Genomic DNA, 9,436 nt, shown 5'->3' on the forward strand with positions numbered 1-9,436 from the left:
AAAAAAAAAAAAAAAAAAAAAATCCTGTCTTGAAAAACCAAAGTAAATCAAAACGATTTCATACAAAAAAATGATTTCATATTTATTTCTAGTATCTGCTTGGACCTCACATGCAGTTTTTATAGTTCTTAATAAATTTTGAATTTCCTACTTTATAATTTATGTCATTAACATTCTACCAAAAGCAGGCCGCCTATTCCTCCTTTTTAAATATTTTTAATTGCCAATGACTGTTAACAAATTGCACTAAATCAACCAATTTACAGGTAGTCACTGTCCCCACTGAGGGACTTAGATTTTACTATTTTTGCTTTGTTCCTCCAAGGTCCTGTTTCACACATTGTTCTAAAGGATCCTTATCCCTCTGGTATCTTCCACAAACACATCCCTTTCTCCTGACGTTTTTTCCACAATGTCCTCTTGCCCAGAAACCCCAAGTGATCCCAATGTGCAGCTTCAACCACTTGATCCCCTTTCTACATCCTTGAATGGCCCCAATCTACAAAGCCTGCACCCCCCCCCCATTTGCAGGCCTCATGTGTACCCTACTTCCACCAATCTCTGGTAGGAAATACCACCCCCTGCGACCCCTCCCCTGTGGTCATAGAGACCCCTCTCTGGACCCCAGCTGTCAGTACACGGGAAAACTACAACAGGTAATGTTGACTCGGTTTGAATAAAGTATAACAAGACTCCCCTGCCCTTGATACTTCCTGTCCCCAAAGTTTCCAGCTGCATAGCCCTTGTTCTGCCTCTGTGTCCTCTCCCCTCAGGATTCAGGAAGAAAGTGAATCCCCTTCAGGGCCTCTTGTCCTCTGAGGTCCCCTTCTCCCAGTCACTGTCAGGGTTTGTCTCACCTGTGAGCAGGAGCCCCTTGAAGAAAAGGAGAGGAGGGGACGCCACGGTCTCTGTGCCTTCTTGCCTCATCTCCAGCTCTGCCTCACACCTGTGCTGCTCTTATTCCTTCACGCCTGAGCCATGGGTGCCCCCCCAGAGTCACAGGACTGTGAGTCATGTTGTGTCTCATCCCATGCCTACCAGCATCCATGGAACTGCAGGCTGAAACCAGGAGGCAGGAACTGAAGCAGAGCCCGTGGGCGGAATTCTGCTTACTGCCCTACTTCCAGGATCACGTTCACCATTACTTAAACAGTCTAGACTCAGCTGCCTATGGATGATAGGTCCACAGGGGGCTGGGACCTCCCACACCACTCAGTAATCATGAGAATGAGCCACAGACATGCCCTCGGGGCAGTCTGATGGCCTCTTCCCAGGACTGTCACCTTTAGAAGTGTCAGTCATTAAATACATATTTATCATACCTTAAAAGTTCTATATCTTGGGGTGGGCAAGATGGCCACTTTTCCAAAAGACCCAAGTTAAATTCTCAGCACCCACATAACAGCTCACAACTGACTGTGAATCCAGTTCCATGAGATCTAACACCCTTAAGCAGACTTACGGACAGCCAGACAAAGCACGATTACATATAAAATTAAAATAAAAAAAGTTCTATATGAGCCGGGCAGTGGCCACACCACACCTTTAATCCCAGCACTCGGGAGGCAGAGGCAGGCAGATTTCTGAGTTTGAGGCCAGCCTGGTTTACAGAGTGAGTTCCAGGACAGCCAGGGCTACACAGAGAAACCCTGTCTCAAGCCCTTCCCCCGTACAGACACCCCAGAAGTTCTATATCTCATTTCAATATCCAGTATCTTACCCGTGGGCTCTTTCAGAATAGAAACCAAGCTATTACATTCAACTCCAAGAGGAAGCACCAAGTCATAAACACCCAAGCAGGACTGAGACCTCTGAGCGTAGCTCAGATCCTGTACCTCAGTGGCTTTCATGTGGGACTCACTCATGATGTCATGATGTCCTGTACACTGGGAGTTCCCGTCTCCATGTTTGCCTTCTGCAACCCACACAGCTGCCTCACTAGCTCAGGCTAGCTCCCATCCACACCTGTTTTCCTTGTTATTTATCTGATGGTCCTGACATCTCCAACAAGCCTGGGTCTCCACTGCAACTGAGACTTCACTTTCACCAATGGCTTCCTCACCTCTCTTCTAGGAAAGGCTGACCTTATATCCCATCATTGGGGGAGGCTGGGGCAGAATCTCCAGGTGAGAACATGCTTTGATAACTGATTTTAGATGTCATCATGTTTTGTTTCTTTTCTTTCTTTTTCTTTTCTTTTCTTTTCATTTCTTTTCTTTTCTTTCTTTCTTTCTTTCTTTCTTTTTTTTTTTAGTTTTATGTATTTTAATAGCAAACTTACAGGAACTACACAGAAGACAGACAACATTAAAACCATATACTTGCATGCAGGACAACTCAGAAAATATAGTGAATGGATGGAATCTATTGTATGATTAAAAAATACTACAAATACCATTTAGTTGCCCTCAATAAGAAATTTACTTATTTTTAAAAATCCAAATGCTAGCATTGTCCAGAAAAATTTAACAGGCTTATTTATAATTGTTATAAAGTTGAACTGCTCAAATTGGTTCACTGAAACATTTTGCTTGCATTAATGCTTTACGTCTTGCACTTATATTAAAAATTCACACACAAATGAACATGGAGAAACTGTAATACCTGATTCTGACCCCTATGTTTCCACTCACAATCACATACTTAGGTACCTTTGACCCCATAGAAAAAAATATCTAGCCTTCAAAACTACTGATAACTGTTACAGGTTGGTTCTAAAGCTTTTATTCAATCCGGAATCTGCATGTCCAAACACTAAAGATCTTTGTCTCCAATTGGTTTTTGATCGATCAATGTTTTTGATCAATCATTGAAGATGCAAGTGGCCAATAGCTAGGCAAAGGGAGAGGGGGCTGGACCCTCAGAGCTGTGTGGGCTAGGACACAGTGGGGAGGAGAAGGAGAATCGCTATGACTTCGGGGAGAGAGGTGGGTCAGATTGAGAGCTGCAAAGGGAAGATCATCCAAAATGTAGGTGTAAAGGGAAAGCGGCCCCTGGAAGGGCTGCCCAGAAGCGTCTCGGGCAGCAAACACCAATGGGCCCCACAGAAGGTAATAGGGCAACAAAGTGAAAAGCAGATTTAGGAGGTATTGACCCAGGAGTACCAGAGGGGAAAGCATGCCAGCCGCGGGAGGGTTAGAACGGCCAGGCCTCTGAGTAGCTGAAGCATTTTAAAAAGAAGCTAAGGTCTTTCATTTAGGGAATCAAAGAGCTGCTGACCGGGTAAGCTCGACCCACCAGGAGCATAAAGGGGAGTAGCTAATAGCCCCAAGCAACAGATGACATGCAATGTGGTAGGCTAGAACCCATTATTAAAAATAATTGAGGTGGCTGGTAAGATGGCTCAGTAGGTTAGAGCACCCGACTGCTCTTCCGAAGGTCCGGAGTTCAAATCCCAGCAACCACATGGTGGCTCATAACCATCTGTAACAAGATCTGATGCCCTCTTCTGGAGTGTCTGAAGACAGCTACAGTGTACTTACATATAGTAAATAAATAAATCTTAAAAAAAATAATTTAGGAATTCTCGGATGGAATACATACACGCAGTAATATAGTTTAGGAGGCGGGAGAATTGGTTTCTCAGCAGAGTCATCAGTGCCGTAGTTCCCACGGAAGCCTCAAAACCAAAACAAAGCATTTTTCCCTGGGCCCTTGTTAAAGGATTCTAGCTGCCTCTGAGACACTGGGAGCCCCTGCAAAGTGGCTGGCTAGTTCCCTGACTGGGCGCTAGGAGGGAGGCAATGAGAAGCAGACATTACAAGCTGCCTGTCTCCAGTCAGCAAAAGATCATAGGATAGAGACTTATAAGATGTTGGGGTCTCCCAGCTCCTTGTTGCCACCAAGCCTACCTTGCTGTTACACTAACCACTCTCCTTCAAAACACCAGCCCCCTACAGGCGCTGAAACCCACTAGAGAGTTGCTGTGCCTCCACCGCCTACCAAGAGGACCACCCCAGATCTCCCAGAATGCAGCATCCTTGGACCACCTACGCCAACGGACATTCATCCCTGCCTCGATCCTTGGACCTGCCTACGATCGGACCGCAGCCGACAACTTCAAAGACTTAGGAGGGGGCTGGGGATCTTTCCATGTTATTTAAACGGAGTTCGGTTATTAAAATTCGAAGCCTTGATCAGAAATTTGTCTAGGCTTCCATTTTCCTCTTGCACAATCCATTTCAGCCAGCCTTCCTGTCAGGTTGAACCCAGACCAGATTAAAGTGAGTTTTGTCAGAAACTCACAATAAGATTGATTTAATCGCTTTTAAGGGAAAAAGAGTATATAACAGTAACTGCTTAAATGTTCTCAAATATACAGAGCTATTACGCTCCATAGAAGGGAGACAGTAGGGAGAGTGAATAAAAACAGTGCCTTAAAGAAATTCAAAAGTCTTGCCAGGGCAAATTTTCAAATGGGTTCCCATCGGATTTCTGAGATTGCTTTTGCCTGGTATGACATAAATAGAGCCTGGAAACAGACTTATACTGTATATATATTATATATATATATATAATATATATAATACTGAGGCTTTCGATCATAAATTATAGGTCAAAAAGCAGGAGGTGGTGAAGAGCACTGTCTCATTGGTTAATACTTGTTTAGATTGCTTGAATTGCTTTGAATTGCTTTAATTGTGAAAATGTGTGTGGTTATGAGTTTTGTGGTTATATTAAAATTCCTCTGGGAGAGAGGTCAAGCTACACCTGTAGTCCATGCTATTTTGGGAGAGAGGCTCTGCATTTGTGCTGACAGGAAAGGAGAGAAAGCTCTGGACCCTTCCAGAGTGATATGGATCAGATATGACAGGGGAAGACCCCTGAAGATCTCAAAAATTTTGAGAAAATCAAACAGGACAGGTCACTTACTGCTGATTCCTCGACATGGGACCAGCCTAGCAGCTGGCTTAGACATAAAAATGTCTCAGCCAAAACTTCCGCCAAAATGAGACAATAAATGTTGCTGATTATGGAATCCTTAAGACTCATAGTGCCACCCTTCACATTACATGAATAAAGACTTATTACAGTTGGTTATTAATAACATTTACTCTTAAAAAGGACAATTGTCAAGCTAGAGAAAGTACCCAAGGAGCTGAAGGGGTCTGCAACCCTATAGGAGGAACAGCAATATGAACTAACCAGTACCCCCAGAGCTCGTGTCTCTAGCTGCATATGTAGCAGAAGATGGCCTGGTTGGCCATCATTGGGAGGAGAGGCCCTTGGTCTTGCAAAGATTATATGCCCCAATACAGAGGAATGCCAGGACCAGGAAGCGGGAGTGGGTGGGTTGGGGAGCAGGGCGGTGGGGGGGAGGGTATAGGGGACATTCGGGATAGCATTTGAAATGTAAATGAAGAAAATATCTAATAAAAATTATTTTTTTAAAAAAGACAATTGTCTTTTACCTGCTCAAAGAAGGAGCAAAATTTCATCCTCAACTGATCTGTGAACCCTGCACAATTCATATGAATATCTTTTTTTTTTTCTTTTGGTTTTTTGAGACAGGGTTTCTCTGTATAGCCCTGGCTGTCCTGGAACTCACTTTGTAGACCAGGCTGGCCTCGAACTCAGAAATCCGCCTGCCTCTGCCTCCCGAGTGCTGGGATTAAAGGCGTGTGCCACCACGCCCGGCTCTCATACGAATATCTTAATGGTACTAAAATTTTGGTTGTGAGATTCATATACTACAGAATATACAGCTTTGGTAAGATTCACCATCAGAGATGCTAAACTGACCCTGTCCAGAGACTTGCTTTCAAATCAACTTCAAAAATTGTCATTACTAGTAGCCCATCATATGCAGCTCTATAATGAAAAGGAGCAAGTTGAGCAAAAACCTGGTATTTAATGTAATAAAGGGAGTGGTGACGTCAGGACGTGGCCATGGCAACTTTTCTCAGCAGTAGAAACCCTAACTAAGACAGTTGGCTACAGAGGCCCCACCAGAGACCTCCCTGGAGGCCACCTTTCCCTCCTTTCAGGCCAGGCTGGCTTAAGAGATGGGTGTTTCCAGGAACCCTCCAAGACCCTCCCTTTGGCCTCTAGTACATCCAGGGGCAGTCCCTCAATAGAGACTACCCATGTCTTGTGGTGATCTTAGTGCTTTGGGCCTCTGTGCTCCCCCTTTGCCACTGAAGCAGTCACCTCTGAGCCAACAATGAAGACCTTGGGAAGACCTTGGGAAATCAGACATGCTCCACCTATCTGGCTCCTTCTCTGACACTAACCCAGTGGGTCCGGATGACGGACTGTGAGGGAAGCTCATTCCCGAGCTGATAACAGGCCGCCTCGTCCAACACCCAACCCCTCCTCCCGCTAGAATTCACAAGCCTCAGTCACATTTCCATGCAGTGGTCACTCTTGTCTGACTCCCCAGCCCAGGTCCCCTCAATGCCACAGTAGAGAGAGGTTGCTCAAGCAGTCCCTTTGGTCTCTGAGAAGACTGTGTTCTGGAAGAATCTCTATCTGTACCTAAAGCCCAGCTGCTGTGTGCTGGCACATGGCCACGTCAAGGATGGACTTGCTCAGGAGCCAGAAATGTCAAGGTCCAGCCTTGACGTCAGGGGTAAGCTGGGGTGGGAGGTGGAGATGGCAGAAATGGCTGGGTCAGAATCTGGTAGCTCCTGGCGGATTCAGAGCCTCCGTCGATTGTGGCAGGTGAGTGGAAGGGAAAGCTGGAGGAAGGAGCCGGAGCTGATGGAGAAACCAGCATTGCTTGTCACTAACTGGTGAGAGATTTTTAAACTCTTCACTCTTCTGAGGCCAGAGTTGATGGCTTCTGGCACAGCTGCATGCAAGGGTCCTGCCCCAGGGCTGGGCCAGCCTGGACACTTGTCTATATCACTGAGAAATGTATGATTTCTCCCTTTCCCTTGCTTTTAGCTCTTTTTCCTTCTCTCAGATTCCAGAGAGCAGCTGGGTGGGCTCTTGGCCTCTTACTCTTTCTCTGAAGCCCTTTCACCTCGTTCCTGATGAGCCTGGCCGGCCGTCTGCCCTGACCTCCCCGCCCAGCTGCGTCTTTCTCTCTCTCCTCCTCTTCCGTCTGTTTTCCAGGCTGCTGCTGAGAGTCCCACCTTGAATTCTCTGAGGTTTTTCCTTCCCTCCCCTTTCCTTGTTTTCACTGTGTAGCCCTGGCTGGCCTGGAACTTGTTCTGTAGTCAAGGGAGACCTCAGATCGGCAGAGACCTGCCTGCTCTTCCTCCCGAGTACTGGCATTATTGAGTGGTTGTGTTGCCACATGGGGCAAATCCTGTGTTTCATCCCTAGCACCGAAGACCTAAGGCGGGGACAGAGAAATCCAATAGAAAACACAAAATATGGCTACACCTTAGCGCCATTCAGACATTTGTTCGAAGAAGCGATGGTCCCACATTCTAGCTTAATTATTCTGGAAGGAAACGCAAGCATGGGTCACTTCCAAACCTCTCAGGTGCTACTGCAAGGTAACTGTCACGCTCAGTGTTGTCATCTGGAAACTGTCTAGAGTCTTCTAGGTGACAGGCCACGGGCACAGACTTATGGAAGCACTTACTGTCTAGCCCCTGTGCCTGTCATCCTGTGTCAGCCCTGGGAGGGCTCCCCTGAGTGGGGGTAGCCTCAGAGAATGTCTGGAGATATTATCTTGGTCACTCAGTACATGTGACAAGACCCATCTTCATTGTGGGTGGGACGGTCCCCTGGCCAGGTCTTCCTGGACTGTGCAGTGGAGAAAGCCCACGGAGCGCTCTGCGGACTGGGGATGTGAGGTGAGCGGCTGCTTCAAGCTCCTCCCCAGCATCTTGGCCTGTACCGCTGAATGGGACCCAGATGAGGTCTCTCTCCCTTAAGCAACAGGAAGAGGAAGGCTGGTAGGTGCACAGGCGCAGATGGAGGCCCTGCTGGAGGAGACTGGAACAGGTGAAGGATGGCGTCTGTGCTGCTGTGTGCTCTGCTCTTACAGCTGATGGACATTTTCCACACAATGCTGGGTCCTTGCTCTCTAGGAGCTGTCAGTCAGACGCTGACAGAGTACAGTGCTGAGCCAGGCAAGCTTCAAGGACAGTGAGTGGCTTGGGGCAGGTGACACAGTAGAAGACATCACTGTAGAGCCCTTCTCTGACTTGGGTCTTTACCTCAGGTATCTGAGGTCAAAGGGCAGGCTGGCCTGGCACTCACTCTGTAGCTCAGGCTGGCTTGATATTAGTCCATCTAATATTGTGTGGTTTGTTTCAGTTTTAGTTTCTTTCCCTTCTGTTTTGTTTGTTTGTTTATTTTTTTTGTTTTTATTTTTACTTTTCTGGTTGGTTTGTGGCAGAGATGTTTTGGACTCTCTCTCTCTCTCTCTCTCTCTCTCTCTCTCTCTGTGTGTGTGTGTGTGTGTTTGTATGCATGTGTGTGTATGTTGATGTTCCCTTTCTTTCTCTTTTGCTTTTGTTTTTCTTTCTTTCTCTCTCTCTCTCTCTCTCTCTCTCTCTCTCTCTCTCTCTCTCTCTCTCTCCCTCTCTCTCTCTTTGGTTTTCTGGATTTTTTGATCTTTTTTGAGACAGGATTTCTCTGGTAGCCATGACTGTCCCAGAACTCACTCTATAGACCAGGCTGACCTCAAACTCAGAGAGCTGCCTGCCTTTGAGGCCCCAGTGCTGAGATTAAAGGTGTGTGCCACCACTGTTTGGCTCTATTTATTAATTTGTTTTTAATATCGTCGTTTGATGAGACAGAGTCTCACTATTTAGCCCTAACTCATCTGGAACCTGTATTTGGATCCAGCTGGCCTTAAACTCACGGATGTCCACCTGCATCTGTCTCGTGAGAGCCGGGGTTAAACTCATAGTCTACCATGTTCGTCCTTTGTTTTTGTTCTGCTCTGGTTTTCACTGGTTCCTGCCTCAAAAGAAGCCTGGAGTCTCAATTCAAAACAGCCTAGCATCCTACACAGCCGAGGCTGAGTCTGAACTCCACCTCCTCCCACTTCCACCTCCTGAGTGTTGGAAGGACGGTGACACCACCGTAGCTACCTGCTTCCGATAGCTGATGGTTTCTTTTATAAATACCTCTAAATTTGGACTAATTTTTCTTCATCGTTAAGCTCAGGATGCGCAGGCTCATCACTAACTGCAGAAAGGATGCCATACCCTTTCAGTCCAGCACATGGGAGCCCCAGGATATTGATGCCCCTCACTGGTGGTCATGGCAACTTGGAGAGAGATAGGTAAGATTCTTAGGACCCACCAGAAGCATTAGAATTTGTATTTAAGCCATGAGTTTGATGGGGTGGAGAGACAGGTGATTAAGGCTTTGTGACTTCTAGCTGAAGAATGTAGCAGGTAGAGGTGGTTGGGCAGTGGGGCTATAGCCCATGATAAGGTCTCAAATTAGCTTCCTTTTGAGTCTATGGTGCAGACCCACTGTGTTAGTGTTAGAGCAAGCCCCGTTCACAAGGTGTTCCCTGTTT

This window comes from Mus pahari, chromosome 19 (assembly GCF_900095145.1).
Source record: "Mus pahari chromosome 19, PAHARI_EIJ_v1.1, whole genome shotgun sequence".
NCBI classification, from domain to species: Eukaryota; Metazoa; Chordata; class Mammalia; order Rodentia; family Muridae; genus Mus; species Mus pahari.